The sequence below is a fragment of the Thunnus albacares genome, chromosome 5, assembly GCF_914725855.1.
Source record: "Thunnus albacares chromosome 5, fThuAlb1.1, whole genome shotgun sequence".
NCBI lineage: Eukaryota > Metazoa > Chordata > Actinopteri > Scombriformes > Scombridae > Thunnus > Thunnus albacares.
Window position 1 is genome coordinate 5,007,669 of NC_058110.1, and position 19,247 is coordinate 5,026,915.

Below are 19,247 nucleotides of genomic sequence, written 5' to 3' on the forward strand. Positions count from 1 at the left end.
CTTAATCCCAAAGTCAGGGGTTTTGCAGACTTTGTCAGGTCTCACCAGTGTGTCATGTGATCAGGCACAGTGGAGAGCACAGATATGTTTTTTATGTTTTTTTTGCAAGAAATGTTTTTCTAAACTGCTGTCACTCCCACAATTTTAACTCCTCAAGCACATATCTTGCCTCAGTATGTTTCCACAAGCCTCCTCCCTCTCACAATGTAAATATATTTCACATAGGACTTACAGTTTTTGAGATCTGAACCTTAATTGATAGAGAGTCCCTGTCATGTTCTCATTAACTGCAATACAGTCTGCAGGATGTGTGTCTGCTCTCACTCCGGTTTCTTAAACTTACAGATTCTCTCTTCCTTCAAACACTTTTTACACATATCATTCATTCTCTTGTTAAACTAGTCTTGCTTTCACTAATGATGCACAAATCTCTGGGCTTCAAGCTCTAGTTTGAGACAAATACATTTTCATCATCAAAATGGAGATTTTTTTCCCCTCATTTTTGTGAATGTCTGTTGGCTCAGTGGTTTAGAACATTGTTCTCCTTATCAGCTTTACCTTAGATGGCAAGGTTGTGTGTTCGATACCGGCTTGCTGCAGTGCTCCTCATAATATTGCTCTCATGTACAAAGTTGCTTTACATCTCTATCATATACCATAAGTCAATTCCTCTCTATCTTACTCTAACATTATTACCTAAAATGTGGATTGATATGCTTGTTAAATAAATCTTTTCCTGTGCTAAACAGCATGTGTGAGTAGTACAGTGGTTTAAGCTCATGTCAATTCTCAACTCCTTTCAGATCCAAAGGTTGTGAGTTTGTGCCCCACTTAGGGCAGAACTCAGTAGAGATGAAGGAGTCCAGGTGATGTCAATCTGTTTAATGAGACTGCTACTGATAAATTTCATGCAATTGACAGACGAAACACCAGAATCTGGCCTGGCATTGCTGTATGACATGTTAGCTCAGTGCATAGCATGTCTGTCTTACAAACATGAGGGTGTAGGTTCAACTCCACCCATTGCTGATTTTAATCTTGGTAAATTTTTCAATAGTGTTCAGCTTCCAATAATGCAATCTAAAATTGCTTTCAGCAATAACACGCAATTTCTACAGAAATTGCATTTACCGGTTTGTTTTAGCACCTGACAGATAATTGACAGTTGATCTTGATAGTAAACGAGCAGGCTGTACAAAACAGACAGATAAAGAGATGAGCACATAGGAAGAAAAGAAAAACAAACAAGGAAAGACAAGACAGGCAAACAGTCAGAAAGTTAAATAAACAATATAGAAACAGGTGAGGTTTGTCTGGGGGAATCCTGCACATCAATGCATAAGGTATTCCAAACTTGTCTGTCCAATGCTGAAGGAACTTACACACAAGCTTGCCCACACACATCACACAAACACACATACTGCACACTTGGCCTAGAGACAGACAGAGAAAGATAGATAGAGGAGCCTGACATCAAATCCATTCAGATAAGAGAGCACTAGGGGAGATAATAAGCTAGCTTGATGAGATAGACTAGACTCCTCAAATCAACATGATCCAGCCCTGAAATGAGAGGAGAGAGGAGGGATACGTTTTTGCTGTTTGAATGTTACCCATTAAGTTTCATTTGAAATTCTCAAAGAAACATCAGATTTACACTTAAAAAGGGTTTTTTGGTCAGCTAGAGAGGCAAGTTTGCTGAATTTGATAGACTAAAAGAAAATCTGTACAGTTTATATATAAAAAATATATAAAAAAAACATGTATCCTTTCTTTGCTAAAGAGCATCCCTGCTGGTAATTCACCTCCAGAATATCCAGCAGGTGTTAGGAGTTACACTGGGAGCTGACAGGAATGTTAGTATCCCTCTACGTGGGCAAGTTCTGCTTCAAGGCCCATAGTGTAAATTGAATCAGATCTATTTTATTAGGGGAGGTCTTGTAGTGTAATTTAACTGTATGTACTATGTGATATTGCAGGACTTTTTCATAGGTAGTTTAGGTAACTTAAAAGGTAATTATTGCCTTGTGCTATTCATTTATTGCCTATTTTTACAACCTAACTTTGTGGAAAGGAGAAGGGGAACAACAGGTTATGGAGAGTCCCTTGGGAGCACTTTGTGTGTGTCAGTAGTTCAGCTTTATCTCTGGGGAACATCCCCAACTCCAGGAGTGATGTCCAAATTACTAAATGTGTGTCATGTAGCAGATGGATGTGACTGCCCTCGTTGAGACCTGCTGATAGATGTAACAGTGGAGCAGAGGACAGAGACTGAGATAGTGATGTAACCAACCTGCACGCTGGTATTTGACATTTTACAAAATTCCACTATTTGTGCTTTGCTGAATAATGTATTTGTTTTCGGGCACACCCCTACTCTATGATATGAAATAACTTAAATGACTGTCAGCACTAAGAGTCTACAGCCATACTAGCAGCTCTGTGAGGCTGTACTCAAGGCACAATGCTGCTCTGAGCTAGATGCTAATGTTAGCATGTTAACATGCAATCTGTCCAGTAGTTGTTGAGAAATTTGAGACTGGACCGACCGATCAACCAGCCAACATCGCCATAGAACCACGTTGACAGCAAGGATAAAAACCAATATATCACAGCTCATAACAAGCATAATCAGTGACAGCAATACAAAAAACTGTGGTAATGCCATGGCTATAGTCATAATCACAGTAACAGTAACAGCCTCAACAGCAGAGTCCATGTGTACTGTGGCCAGTCACAGAATATCATATAATATCATAATGCAGTCATGCTGTATGCTACTGTCAGAGTTCAGACTTCCTCTAGTGTATCAGAGGGATGTAAAAAGTATTACAAGTATTGCAAAACTTGAAGCAGTATAGGCTGAGATTTCCTGACTTTAAGTCCCTGGTATGGGTCAATTCCTAATAAGAGGTAATGCAAAAGAAAATAAAAAAATCCAACCATGACCATGAAAAAAACATGAAATTTCTGGGATTTTTCTTTCTAGACTTGTGAAGAAGTCAAATCCATGCTGAATTGAAAATAATTAAAAGTGAAACAATGGGATGTTCAAGTTGATGTTTAATACATTGCCAACATGGACTACAGCTATACTTTAATGATAAATGTTTGTTTTTTGATAATGAAAATCCCATTAGTATGTATTTGATTTCCTTTATTGTATGTCATAGTTGTAAAAAAAACAAAAACAACATTGAACATTGGGTAAGCAGACTGTATTGGCAGCATTACTTCCATTGATCAACATATTTGTCCTCTCTGGGCATGTCAGTATTTATACCTCTGAATTTGTGTATTAGTGTGTGTATATCTGTGTGTATGTGTGTGTGTAGCAGTCTGTGCATGAAACCTCCCGGCTGCTCTTCCATTGACTTTTACTTTCCCTGATAGAGGATGTCAGTTTATCAGTCGACTAAATATCTACTAGCCCTTTATTTATGACACATGGATGAAGTGTTGCTGCTTGCTTTTTCTTCTTCTCTGAAGAGGTATAGAGAGAGTGAAGTGTGTGTATGTCTGTGGAGAGAAGAAGGGGAGGCAAGAGAGGACAAGAAAGGCAGAAATCAATATATTTTTACTGAAAGCCCTTGTGTAACAGGAACAGAGACAGGAAGGAATGAAGGAGGACAGACAAAGGAGGGAAAGGGGTTCAGGGCAAGGGAAGAAGTCAGAAAGGATGGAGGGAAGCAAGAAAGGAAGGATGCAAAAAGAGTTGTTTTTCATGTCTTGCTTGTCAGTCAAGTTTCACAGCAGCCTTAGTATTCAGGAATACACTGTACTGGGGTGAGTGTGGACTGCAGTGGTTCATAGGTTGGTGTTGTGAGGCTTACACTGCAAAAAAGTTCCCACAACAAACAGAAAATGCTGCCAACAAGACAGCTGACCTTGTTTCCAGTGCAATTTCACTTTTAGGACTGTTTCCACTAGTCAACATCTTAACTTTCAAATGCATGAATTACAGTATATTTTACTGTTTTACTCTATTTGGTGGATGATTGGGGTCCTTCTGATAATGTATGAAAGGGGACATATTATGCTTTTCCTTATTGTCAGACATATATATAATGTCAGAATGTCGGATGTTCATTTTAAAAGTAGCCAATGTGTCAAATAACAAGGTAAACATATGTAGAGGTAATCCCTGTGCACAATAAGCACTGGTGTCAGACTGCTCTGAATGTTGGAGGTGTGCTTTTCATCAGCTCTTGATCAAACATCATCATCACTGTGGCTGTTTGACTGCTTGTACTATTCCTCCCTGCATTATTAGATTAAAATTTAATAAAATGTAAAAATTAACCCCCAGTGTGCCAAAATGAGCTCTCTAGTGCCACCTATGTAACTAAAATGGCAGCCACGGCCCGTAGGAATGTCGTTGAGAGATCAAACCAACTCAATTATTCGTTTCATCAAGACCTACAAATCATATGCTGATACCCCTGACCTAAATCCAACAGGAAGTCCACAATTATCCTGTTAATATAAGACTTTGCCTCAATTTTGGCCCCTGATCAAACGTTTTCTCCTCCGAGGGCGTTAATGGTATCGTATTCAAACTTTAATAGATGACTTATGATACTGTGCTGAAAACAAGTTGTTAAAAAAATTGTAATAACTTGAACGGTTTGGATTTTATAAGGCCTGAAAGTTGCAGTGCCACATCACATCAAATGTATCCCTTACAATGTAAAACAATGGGGGAGGCATGGACTTTGTATCAAACATAGGCTTCTGACATCTAAACTCTAAGTCTGACCACTTTCAAACCTGTATCAATGGAATTGCCATGAAATTTCCTACTAAAATACGATTTTTAATGTAATATTTGGCCAAAGTAATGGGATTTATGAGGAGATTTCACAAAAAGCGTACTCTAAAATCCTCCTCTCCAACTGCTCCTGGTCATGTGACTCCCTCAATGCTGTGAAACATTCTGCAATACACACTCATTATAAAATCACAGGAGGAGCAAGAAAAGACTCTAAAAGTCAAACTCTAATATCTCAAAAACAGTAAAGGATAAAAACATGTAAATTCAAGATTTGTGGGTCAAAGTCTTGTGACTCATTTAAAGTTCAAATGAAGTCTGTATCTAAAACTATGTGGAAGCAGTAAATGTTCAAAAAGGTGTGGGTTTGCTCACACTCTCCATTCAAGTGTATGAGTATTTTTCTGTGTCCAGCTGCAGTTACTTATTGTCTCTACACACCTGACAGTACACATCTCAGTCAAACTTTCACCAGGTCATGTGGGTTAAAAGTCTTTACTTTTCTAAAAATTTACTTGATGAAAATTAGGAAATTAATTTGTTTTACACACAAACTCATCAAGCGTTTTCAATTTACTAATTGAAATTCAAGTGAATGGGCCCAAAACTTGCATAATTTTGATGACAGGTGTGAGCAAGACAGACATGTCTCACCCTGCAGAAAATTCTCATCCTCACACCATTGAGATTTGATGTTTCGCCATGACAGAGGAAGTTGTTATAAATTTATTGTAAATGCTCCAGTCGGCACCAAACTTTACATGTTTGATAAGATTCCCGGCCTGAACACATCTACATGACAATATTCCATCAGTGATGCAAACTGGCTGAATAGCGCCCCCTACGAAATTTCAGCAAAGCAGCTCCAAAATAGTGGACAAAGGAAGTGATGTTTATCTCCTTCTTGCACTGTCTGAAAACAGCCCAGGTCTGAAGACATCTACATGCCTGAGACAGAAGCCTTTCGATTGCGCCGCAGCCTGACATGCGCAGAGGCGCGAAGGCCTGTTCATCGCTGCTTGCAGCTTTAATTATACATGTATTTTAAACCATCAAGTATGCTTCTTTGCAGACATTCTTTAATTTTTTTCCAATGACACATTATCTTGATTTAAAGGTGTGAAGTGATGAAATGTACCTTACCCTTTACTGGCACTTCCTGAAAGGTTGTCCTCACCACAGAACACAACATTATACAGCTCCTTGGTTTATTCATCAGAAAGATTGCATCTCATGGAGGTATAAAAATGTATACATTCATAAATGGGAAGGTTTTGCCTTAGAGCAACAATATGCAGTAGAGGGTTAAAGGTACCGAGTGGAGATTTTGACCACTAGGGGTGCTATGGAGCAATGTCTTTTTGAGTGGGTCACCTGGTCACAGGAACGAGTGGGAATCACAGATTAACTCATGATACAATACTATCATAATATTCTTCCCACGATAAAGATATACTACAACAAAGGTGATTCTGCGATACACAATATATCACAAAGAAATAATCTACAATATCTGTAACTGAAGAAGAGAGAAACAAATACTTCAAAGAGCAGGAAATAGTTACTTAATGTACAATCTTTGTTGGAGGTAAGTTGTTGCTACGGTTGGCTTCTCTCAGTGTGTAAATAATCCCACTCACCGTTTTAACCACACCCTAGACCTTGTTCTAACTTATGGGATTGAAATTGAACATTTAATAATTTTTCCACAAAATCCTATTTTATCAGATCATTTTTTAATAACTTTTGAATTCCTATTACTGGATTACACACCATTAGATAAAAATGTCCTCACTAGATGTCTATCTGATAGTGTTGTAGATAAATTTAAGGAAGCAATTCCGTCAATACTGAATTCACTGCCATACTACAGAGGACTCTTATGTTAACTTTAGTCCCTCCCAAATTGATAATCTTATTGATAGTGCTGCAGGCTCACTAAGACAAACACTCGACTCCATCGCCCCCTTAAAAAAGAAGATAATAAAACGTAAGAGGTTAGCTCCATGGTATAACTCCCAAACCCGCAAATTAAAGCAAACATCGCGAAAATTGGAAAGGATTTGGCGTTCCACCAAAGTAGAAGATTCTCGCTTAGTCTGGCAAGATAGTCTTAAAACATATAGGAAGGCCCTCTGTAATGCCAGAGCCGCCTATTACTCAGCATTAATAGAAGAGAATAAAAACTTCCCTAGGTTCCTTTTCAGCACTTTGGCCAGGCTGACAAAGAGTCATAACTCTACTGATCCATGTATTCCTATAGCTCTCAGTAGTAACGACTTTATGAGCTTCTTTAATGATAAAATTCTAACTATTAGAGACAAAATTAACCATCTCCTGCCCTCAACAGGCACCGTTCTCTCCCCAAATACAGGAACCTTGGTAATGGCAGTAAATCCTGACATATATTTGGACTGTTTTTCTCCAGTAGACTTGTCTGAACTAACTTCAATGATTTGTTCAGCTAAACCATCAACCTGTCTCTTAGATCCCATCCCAACTAGGCTGCTTAAGGAAGCCTTACCCTTAGTGAGCACTTCTTTACTAGATATGATCAATCTGTCTTTAGTAACAGGCTATGTACCACAGTCCTTTAAAGTAGCTGTAATTAAACCTCTTCTTAAAAAGCCTACTCTTGATTCAGGTGTTTTAGCCAATTATAGACCTATATCTAACCTTCCATTTCTATCCAAGATCCTTGAGAAAGCAGTCTCTAATCAGTTATGTGACTTTCTACATAACAATAGTTTATTTGAGGATTTTCAGTCAGGATTTAGAGCGCATCATAGCACAGAAACAGCACTGGTGAAAGTCACAAATTACCTCCTAACTGCATCAGACAAAGGATTTGTCTCTATACTTGTCCTGTTAGATCTTAGTGCTGCATTTGACACAATTGACCATCAAATCCTTTTGCAGAGACTGGAACATTTAATTGGCATTAAAGGAACTGCATTAAGCTGGTTTAAGTCCTATTTATCAGACCGATTTCAGTTTGTACATGTTAATGATGAATCCTCCGTGAAGGCAAAAGTTAGACACGGAGTTCCACAAGGTTCTGTACTTGGACCAATTCTATTCACCTTATATATGCTTCCTTTAGGTAATATTATTAGGAAACACTCCATAAATTTTCATTGTTACGCAGACGATACCCAATTATATTTATCAATGAAGCCAGATGAACCCAATCAGTTAAACAAACTCCAAACATGCCTTAACGACATAAAGACCTGGATGACCTGCAATTTTCTACTACTAAATTCAGATAAAACTGAAGTTATTGTGCTTGGCCCTAAACACCTTAGAAACACATTATCTAATGATAAAGCTGCTCTGGATGGCATTACCCTGGCCTCCAGCACCACCGTAAGGAATCTGGGAGTTATCTTTGATCAGGATATGTCCTTTAACTCCCACATAAATCAAATTTCAAGGACTGCCTTTTTTCACTTACGTAATATCTCAAAAATCAGGCACATCCTGTCCCTAAAAGATGCAGAAAAACTAGTTCACGCATTTGTTACTTCTAGGCTGGATTATTGCAATTCCTTATTATCAGGCTGCCCTAACAAGTCTCTAAAGACTCTCCAGCTGGTCCAGAACGCAGCTGCACGTGTATTGACTAAAACTAGAAAAAGAGATCACATTTCTCCCATTTTAGCTTCACTACATTGGCTTCCTGTAAAATCTAGAATAGAATTTAAAATCCTTCTCCTAACTTACAAAGCCCTTAATGGTCAGGCACCATCATATCTTGAAGAGCTCATAATACCGTATTATCCCACTAGAACACTGCGCTCCCAGTATGCAGGCTTACTGGTAGTCCCTACAGTCTTTAAAAGTAGAATGGGAGGCAGAGCCTTCAGCTATCAGGCTCCTCTTCTATGGAACCATCTACCGGATTCAGTCCGGGGTGCAGACACCCTCTCTATGTTTAAGAGTAGGCTTAAAACTTTCCTTTTTGATAAAGCTTATAGTTAGGGCCGACCAGGCTCGCCTTGTATCAGCCCTTAGTTATGCTGCTATAGGCCTAGACTACTGGGGGACTTCCCATGATGCACTGAGCTCCTCTCTCCTCCTCCTCCTCTCCATCTGTATGCATTCATGTAACATCAATGCATGTCACTAACTTTGCTTCTTCCCCGGAGTTTTTTGTGCTTTCTCATCTCACAGAAAAACCTGACTCCCGGGCCGAACCTTCGCGGTCCTTCACAGTCCTGATGGCATCCTTCCCTGTCTGTTGATGCTTGTGCTTGTTGTTGTTTGTTGTTGTCATTGTTTTTCTTCTGTCCCCCCTCCCCCTTTCCCTCTCTCTTTCTCTCTCTCAACCCAACCGGTCAAAGCAGATGGCCGCCCACCAAGAGCCGGGGTCTGCTTGAGGTTTCTACCCGTTAAAGGGGAGTTTTTCCTTACCGCTGTCGCCAAGTGCTTGCTCATGGGGGAACTGTTGGGTCTCTGTAAATTAAAGAGTACGGTCTTGACCTGCTCTATGTGAAAAGTGCCTTGAGATGACTTCTGTTGTGATATGGCGCTATATAAATAAAGATTGATTGATTGATTGATTGATTGTTAACAGTATATGTGTTCCACAAAAAAATGAACGCCACAAGTATAAATATCACAACACTGATAACTGTAGCCTCAGTTTGTGCCTCTCACAGAGCTTCTGTTAGCATTAGTAAACCTGATAAGAGACAAAAGAGAGGCGACATCATGCTAATAACCCAAAAGTGTATTCCTTTTCTGTGACAGTAAACACAACACACAACCCGTGATAACTAAGTGATATATTCAGAGCTTTACCAGACATTCAGGGCTGACAACAGTAACGTTAACATGATAAACAGCAGGGCTACAGCTACGTACTGACTCTCCCCCATAGACACAAACAGCAGGGCCATGACTACATACTGACACTCCCCCACAGACACACACACACACACACACTGGAGAGCCTCTCGTAGCAGTGCTGCTAGCTCAGCTACAACACAGGTACCACACAGAAACTTACAAAGGGCCGTGAATGTGCTTCTAGTGGCTGTCAAAGCTCCAGCAGACTCTGTGTTCCCAGCATGTACAACAAGAAGAGTGTGACAGCAGCTGCTCATGGCTGGTTATTTTGCTTGCATTTCTTTTCTGCTGTCACCTACAACTGCCATCTATCTGACCGTCACCAACCTGTTCAGTTCCTCCACTGGGAGGTGGAGGGTAGTGGCGCTCTGGTAGTGGTAAGTCAAAGTGGCTAAATCTATTCTGAGCAGTCCTATGTTTAAAAAAACGTTCAGATATTTGGCACCAGTGTATCGATAATATATAGCAAGTGGAAATATTATGATATGTTGCAATATCGATTTTTTTGTCCCACCCCTAGTCACAGGTGTCACACTATTCCAATGATCTACAGGTAACATGTCAACAAAAGGCAAGATAAACTCCACAGTGTGACTTTAAAACAAGATTCAGGAAGACATTAGAAAAGGAACTAAATCAGAGTGATTTATCTTGGTAACTGCATTGGATGTTAAAAAATTATTTCAGTGTGGGTGGTTTTCGTATTCACATTAGACTACACGTGGGCATAGTTTGTGTGTTTGTGTACTGCAGGATGTGGCTGCACCTTGAGGTGTTGCTCAGGTGTAAAAGCCATTAGATTCACTTCATTGAAATTCAGATAGAATTCAGTTGTTGATCACACGTCTTGTCCTACAACATGGTGTATAGCGTCTTTTGGCTCATGCAAGGATTCCTCTGCTATTCTTGAGCAGTCAGTAATTTGGCATAGCTTGCATTTCACTTATACAAGCTCCAAAGGTTCTGTGTTTGACGACAATTGCTCCCATAAACACACACATACACACATTTGGCCTGATACGTCTTCCAGTATATCACGGCAAACTATTATTGAATGAAAGCATATAACTGTCATTTTTCATTTACAGGGGAACGCAATCCACAGTAAAAAGTTCCTTTCCCATTAATTTCCCTTTGCAGAATCTGCTCTTCTTCCTCCCTGAGAAATGGGAAAATAAAGCCGATAAACAATTTAGACAGATGCTCCATCAGAGCAGAGCCACTCCTTATTCAGATCAGTTTTTTACTTGCAACGCTAAGGTGGATGTGGAGGTATTTCACGATAGGACATTTTTTTACATTCTCTAAGTCTTATTGAGGTTTGCCCACTAGGGGGCTTCTTACCAAAGACTCCTCCAAAAGTACTGATGGTCAAGGGTTGATGATATGCAGCAAATGTATCTAATATATAATGTATCATCGTTTCAAAGTTTATTTACTCATTCAAAGATGTGACCATAATGAAATTAAAACTGTTTAATGATTACTGATATTAACATTATTATTTTAATTTGCATTAAGCAGTTTATTATTGGTATTCAGTCATACATTGGGATATCACTCACTGGCCACTTCATTAGGTTCACCTGTACAATCTAATGTAATCCAATACAACAGCTCTACCATTTACAAAGCTTACACACTTTCAGTTTCTGTTGACATTGTCTGAAAGATGATAATTCTACTTTATGTTTATTATTGAGGTCATAGTGGGTGGTGGTGGTGTACTGGAGTGCATTTTATTGAAAAGTGTTCCTAATATTTTGCCCACTTCATGTATGTTAAATACTTATTTATATTTTAAATATAATGCACTCCAGTACACCACCACCCACTATGACCTCAATAATAAACATAAAGAAGAATTATCAGCTTTCTGACAATGTCAACAAAAACTGAAAGTGTATAAGCTTTTTTTTAATGTAGAATTTATGGCAGAGCTGTTGTATGTCGTCCACGGAGAGGTGCCACAGCCCCACAAAGGGTTTCCAACATCATCACTGAGTGTGCTATTAAAGGGAAACTTTGGGTCCTATTCTCCTATCTTTTTGTGTCTAAGTGACTAATGGGGACAAAAACTTTTGAAATTGGTCCAGTTTTGTGTGAGAGTGCTTTAGCCAGCAGCCATGAAACATGCTACAAAGTAATCCTTTGGGGTAATTGCACCCCATCAATGTACATCCAATAAAAACGCTTGTTTTTGCCACTGACAGGCTCGAATTGTTATTTTAAGTGTCTGACAACATTGTGGAAAGGATCCCTACAGAGAAGTAAAACTTTTTTCTTTGTTGTTGGGATCCAGTTGGTTTGTTATTGTGTCTAACCAAGTCTAGCTCAAGGAGAAGTCTTGCTCTGAAATCTCATGAGAGTTGAGTTGTTGCAGGAAGACAATGGTCGAAATGTCAGTGAGAGTAAGAGAGAAGAGTGCCCGGAAAAATTTGTTGCGTTGGAGTACAGAAAGCATAGCTGAGTGTTATCTAAAAGATTTTCACAGTCATGGCTGAATATTTAGCTAATTATTTAGCTGTCTCCTTGCAACAACTCAACTCTTGCAAGTTTTTAGGCAAGACATTAATGTGCAAATTAAATGTAAAATGTGCATCTTGCATTGCCACTCAGCGGAGGAGTATCCCCTCCCAGCAAATGGGGGAGTCATTGTGGATGGCTATTGCGGTGGGCAGGAATGACCTCTGTAATGGTCCTTATTGTAGTGGAGCTGAGGGAGCCTCCTACTGAGGACACTCAAACTGTTGTTTTACCAGAAGGTTGTGTAGGGGGTGTTTTGTGTTGTCCATAATGCTGAGCAACTTGTGCAACATCCTCTCTCTGCAACCATCTGCAGGGGCTCCAGAGCAGTCCCAAGCACAGAGCTTGCCTTCTTTATCAGTTTGTTAAGTTTCTTAGAGTCACTGTCTCTGATGCCTCTGCCCCAACAGATAGCTGCAAAGAAAATTGCACTTGCCACAATAGACTGGTAGGAGATGTGCGACATCTTGCTGCACCAACCCAGTCTCACATCAAAATGTATAATATCTACATTGGTCCACAGTGCAAAATGTATTAGTTTCACAATAACGATTCTAAAATTGTGAGATGCCTACATTTTTTTGGCCTATTCTTTACTATTGGCCTGCATCCACATCATGTGACTGTCAAGTTTCTGTCTGTGAAAACAAACAAAATGGATAACATTTCTTTTATTCTCAGTGAAAAATGCAATATTTTAGGATAGTCTCTGCATTAAAATGCGTTTTGATTACATTTCTAGCGAGAAATGTGCATTTTATTTTCATAATTTTTGTTCAGTGAATGTATATGACACTTAATTTGTTAGTTATTACGAAGGTTGTTTCAGTTCTCACTAGAAAATTGTAGAAATGCAAGGTTTTCTATCGTTGCCATGGTGGTTGCTATAGACCCTGCTGCTGCTGAGACCATGTAGTTGCATGTTGTTTGAATCATTGTCTTTACGTTGTGTAGTTATCTGAGCTGTTATGTTATTTGTATTATTTATATAAGTGTTTGATTATGTTATTTCAATAAAAAAAACACGAGTTTAGAGTGGAGAAATGAATTGAATTTGAAATCCAGAATTTGAAGCTTTGCAATTAGCTGACCAGAGTATTAGCAGCCCGGAAGTATTTTCCTCACTGTCACCGTGTTAAGGTTTTCTTTTAATGATATCTTTAACATTTCTCAACACAAAAAATACAAAAGTGTCCTTGATAACTCAACAATATGATAGGCGAATGTTAAGGCCAACAGTTTTCTTCTTCGATTCTGAGAAATAAAGTTTTTTTGTCAGTTTTCGACTGAGGAAGTGACCTCATTACCCATGAGCCTCGTCGACTGTTACTATGCAGATGAAGAAAGTCCATTTTGTGTTACGCTACAAAACTTTAACTTTACTTTTACTATTATATATGCTATTTACTTTTGATTACTGAATTTATTCCAAACTGATTAAGATTTTTGTGTGTAGTTGGTTAATTGAGTTTCCCCATCCGACCCCATTCACACACACACGTACGCACCTACACACACACACACACACACACACAGTGCATTCAACTCCTTTTTTGGCCAAATATCTTAAATAAACCAATATCTTTACTTTTTTCTTAACATAGATCATCTAGATGCAGTGTAATTGTTAGTTCAGCTGTACTAGATATTTGATATATTCAGGAGATATACCTTTTCACGACACTATTTTACAACCTTACTTTGCACACAGGAAGAACTACAAGTGTGGTGCTGATTTGTATCAAGCTGCAAGGCACAGCTCTAGGGAATTGTAGTTTTTAAAAAATGAGTGTTTTTCCTAGAATTTGAAGTTGTAAATACTGAATTGAGAGTACACTGAGGAGTTTAAGGGGATGGTTAACACATTTGTGTAAGCAGATATTTGAATATCTAATTGTTAAATGGGTTAAAATTAATTTTAACCATATTTTACCCATACTTGACAGCGCCCCCAGTTGTTGACTATACTCACATGATAGCTGAGGTCAAGAGGTCTCTATAACAGGCTGAAGCCCCTTTTGTTGCTGAATTTTAAACCTTCCACTGAGGTCAAGGTTCAGAGATCAGTATTTCAAAACCAGAGCCATGTAGAATCTTCACACACATATACTACTCTCCAGGTCAAGATCTCTCCAACAATGTATTTGGTTTAGCTCTACAACAAAGTTTTAATTTTCTCATTTCATGGACCCAAGCCATCTCAGGCCTAGTTTCAGAGAGAACTTTGAAGCCCTAAGATATAAAATTAAGCTTTTTGTTTGTTTGTTTTTTCTTTTTTAGTGGAAACTAGTACAGTGCCCATTCAAAACGTGCCTGTTCAGAACGGGCCAATTTCTCAATACCCTGTGCCCGTAGACACAAGTTTGGTAGACACTAGAATTTACCCATGTTCCCTAAATGCCTCACATGCAGGCTATCGGTTGTTGGGCCTCAACCATGGGGTCAGACAAAGAAAGGCCTACATGTAAACTCTGAGGCCTGGCCACAAGGCCGCCTCTTTCCTTTGTTCCCCTGAAACAAAGGAACAGCGCCAAAATGCTGCTCACAGACTCCATTTCCAATGATGCTTTGCAACCCAACAGGAAGTGTCAGGCTCTCGTCTCTGATTGGCAGAGACACATCAATATCACAGGAAGTCCTGGCGACGCAGCCCTGACATCACCGCCCCTGTAAAAACTGAAGGCACCCAGAAAAACATGCACTCCATAGTGCATATTGAGCTGGGGGAAGCTTTGCTGCCTCCGTGAGCCAGTATACTGAAGGAGGTAACTCCGTGCATGTGTACTCTCCCCTTGCTGGATGTGACGAGACTTCGCCCGTGTTCACCCGAACACCATCCCTGGATCCAAGAGAGTCTGCTGCTGCAACCAGCGCTCTCACTGCCTGCAGAAGGAAGAAACGGATTTTCTTCAGGAAGACGCAGATAACTTCTCTGCCCCACTCTACTTCAACTGAGACAACTGCTGTTTTCTCCACCATGCTGCCAAGGATCAGCTGCCGTGAAACCCCGTCAGCATCTGAGCCGAGGAACCGAGCCGGACCAAAAGACAAACTTAACACACACACCCTGCTCGCTTTCTAAAGTGACCAAGTAAGAGGTTTAAGTCTGGGCAGAGACAGTGTTATAGTGTGTTAGTTTCAGCTTCAGTGCTGTTGTTGTTTTTAGCTGTTAAGCTTTGTTTTGTTGTGTGAATTGACGGACCTATACACCGAGGAGTATTTAAAGTTTGCTGCCTGTTTAGTTGTGTTCACCATGCTAGAATGGCAGGCAGAAACCAGACAACATGTTTTACAGACTGCCGTCCTTACGCACGCCCTATGTGGACAAAGGAACCGCTTCCCTCCCCCTCACGGTCGCCTTCCCTCCTCTTCCTTCCCTCTCGTTCGACTAACCCAAACACGCACAGCAACAGCTGGTGCCCAGATTATTAATTAATATTAATAATCTCTTGATTTCATAACTTATAATTATCTATGATAATTATGAATTATCACTAATAACCAAATGCACTCCTAACAGTCCTAACACAGTAGACACTACAATTTACCGCTATTCCCTAAATGCCTGACATGCAGGCTATCAGTAGATGCCACAATTCACTGATGCTCCCTAAACACCTCACACACAGAAAATTGTGAGACTATAATTTTGAGTTGAGCTGAAGTTGATTGGATGAACTGTAGTGTCCATTCAAAACATGCCTTACACATCGTGCACTCTGTGTTGAACATACATACAAAGTTCCTGCATGTGAGGAACAGACATAGAGCTTAACTCTTTGAACTTTTTCAGTTCATTTTCTATGGAAGTTCTTATCACTACGGGTGTAATCCCATCTCTGACCACAATGTGGGTTGCAATGGCAGAATGGCGCTGTCTGTATTTCCACTCGGTGAATCCACATGCAGAGGAAGAAGCAGAAACAACATTGTTTAAGAGGTATTTTTATATATTTCTGAATGTGCCTGAGAAATCCCTTTCTGAACATGCCTGAGACATCCAGCACTAATTCTTGAACGTACATGCCAAGTTTTGTTTACAGCACAAAGTTCAATAGAAGTCATTTTAAAGTCATTAACACTATGGATGTAACCCCACCCCTGACCACAATGTGGGTTGCAATGGCAGACTGGCGCTGTCCGTCTTTCCACTCATTGAATCCACATGTAGAAGAAGAAACAGAAGCAACACTGTTCATGAGATATTTTTATATATTTCTGAATGTGCTTGAGACGTCCAGCACTAAGGCCATATTCAGACCAAATCAGGCGGTGCGCCCCACCACCGCAGGGTCGAGCGGAGGTGAGTGGGGGTGTGGACATGTTTATTAGAAGGATGTATCCACTGTGAAACAATCAGAAAATAATATTTATTGAGCTGATTCACTGACTTTCTCACCACCAGCGCTCCCTCCCTTCATTCACTCTGCTGCTCTCTCTCTCTCTTGCTGGTGTTCTCAGCTCTCTCTCTCTCTCTTTTTCTCTCGTCTTTTTTAAAATGAGTCGAGAAGCCGACAGCAAAGTCTAACGTTACCAAACAAAGAGATGTCCTTACCTCCTCCTAGTACCATGCACTCCCTCATGGCAGAGTTTACAGCTCTGATCAGTCTGATCTCCGGCAGCCTTCAGCCGCAGTGACATCAGATTGCATTTCTCCAAAAGTTGACTCTAGCTCCATGCAACCACCACAGCGGCCAAAACGCCTGCAGATGAAAAGCACTACCCCCATTCAAATGAATGGGAGGACTAGCGTTTTCGCTACACCATCTGATTTGGTCTGAATACATGCCAATACATCTGAATACATGGATGTGCATGCCAAGTTTCATTCACAGTGACGTTACAGAGTTCAATTATAGAGTTTAAGTTTTTTAAGCGTTTTCATGTCATTAACATTATGGATGTAATCCCACCTCTGACCACAATGTGGGTTGCAATGGCAGAGTGGCAATGCTAGTTGTTCTGCTAGTTGACTTCACGGGCAGAAGAAGAAGCAAATCAGTGTTATCAACATATTTTTTATATATTTCTTGAGAACCACTCATCCAAACAACTTCACACATCAACACTGCACTTCCCCATTTCCACAGCAATCCACCCGCCAAGTATGAAGTAGATTGGATGAACAGTTCTTGAGATATGTGAGGGACAAACCCACATATATACATACATCATACATACAGACAGACAGATAGACAGACAGAGATTCCTCGCTTTATATAGAGAGATAGTGACCAAAATGAGTCACCTTCAGAGATTACAATGCTGTTGACAATCCAGTACATTACTACAGGCTTGGAGGGAGGCCTGAAGTGCTTGGGTTAGGGTTAGGGCTGAAAAGACCAACCCATTCTCATTTCCAGGTCATCAAATTCAAACACATGCATAGGTTACTATCTACACAACTCCGGAGATTTTTTTTATTAGTTAGTTATTAGTTTATTAGTTTATTGTTTTATTAGTCAATGCAAGCATATGAAGAATAAAAATAGACAAAAGTAAGGTCATAATAATAATAATAATGAAATTAACAAATTAATATTAAAGTGAAATTAAAATTTTAAAATATATTTACAGAATGGTATAGTAGTAGTTTTGAAACCTGATATAAAACTTGAAATGAAATATTGACTGTACAAAGGATACATGTATAGAGAAGTGTATGAAATATTTGAAGGTGACGAGGAAAAAAATATGACGTGCATAAATAATTAAATTATGTGATAGTGGAGGTTGAATGCGATGCACAATCTGAAGTCCAGTTTGATGAAATATTGGAAAAATGACAAGTGCAGGGATTAAATGGCAGATGTGAAATATAAAGTCCAGTTTGATACCCCCATCTTCAATGTGGTATTGATGCACATGCGCACGAGCGCGCACACATACAAACACACACACACACACAATATTTATTGAGGAAGATTCTATTTTTTAAGAAAGATGATTTCATATTAAATATCCTCAGCCACATATTCTTGGAAACAAAATTAAATGAGCACATTCACATTTTACAATCACAGGCTATAAAACACTTTTTCTTAACAGAGATAGTAACATTTGGATTCAGGTTGAGGCGGATGGCAGCAATTTGAAATGGAATGAAGCCCACTGACGGCAAACAGCCCAAAACAGTAGTTGAACACGCCACATCCGCCATAACACAACACTCTTCCCGAGCCTTCCACTATCAAAACCTGACAGAAAAACTTTATTTCTCAGAATCAAAAGGAGAAATGATTAAAATGGATGGCCTTAACATTTACCTATTGTACTGTTGAGTTATCAAGGACACTTTGGTGTTTTTGTGTTGAGAAATGTTAAATAAACTTAGCACAAAAAGTAAGGAAATTTGTGTTTGGTAGATTATTTTTTTGTTGTAACAATGCTTCTTGGCAATAAATCTTATAACGTTGGGAAGCCAGTTTATTTCCCTTTTAAATGGTCCCACATTTGTAAGGAACATGCATTTGTGGGATGAGCAGCAGAGATGAGTATATGGGTTGCACCCATGGAATATTTGCCAAAACTTCTCTGCCAATGCTAAACAGCTTATTTTGCTGTTACTATTGACTCTTGTTTTGAGCTTCTGGTACCCCCAGGTGCTGCCGATCAGGTGCCTGATTGGCACCTGATTGGCTTGCCCAAACAATCCGGAACAGACTGCATGCAGCCAATCTCTGGGCTCACAGGGCTGCCAGGAGAACTGCTACGACTGCCCTTCACCGTCAGGCCCATTTGCACTGGTGTTGGCAACACGTGAACTGGAACCTGAACATGTGGAGGAACGTTATGTTCTGTGATGAGTCCAGATTCTGCCTACAGCTGTTGGATCATAGGGTCAAAGTGTGGAGAAGACACAGAGAATGCTAAGCTGATTGCTGCACCGATAGAGTAACATCTTTTGGTGGAGGCAGTGTGATGGTGTGGGGCGGCATCTCCCTCACTGGAAAAATGAGGCTTGCCATCATTGGAGGCAATCTCAATGCAGAGAGATATGAGATGAGATTCTGCAACCATTGGCAATCCCATATCTCCACAGTCTATCCTCCAAGATGACAACGCTCGCCCCCACAGAACAGGGTTTATCAGAGAC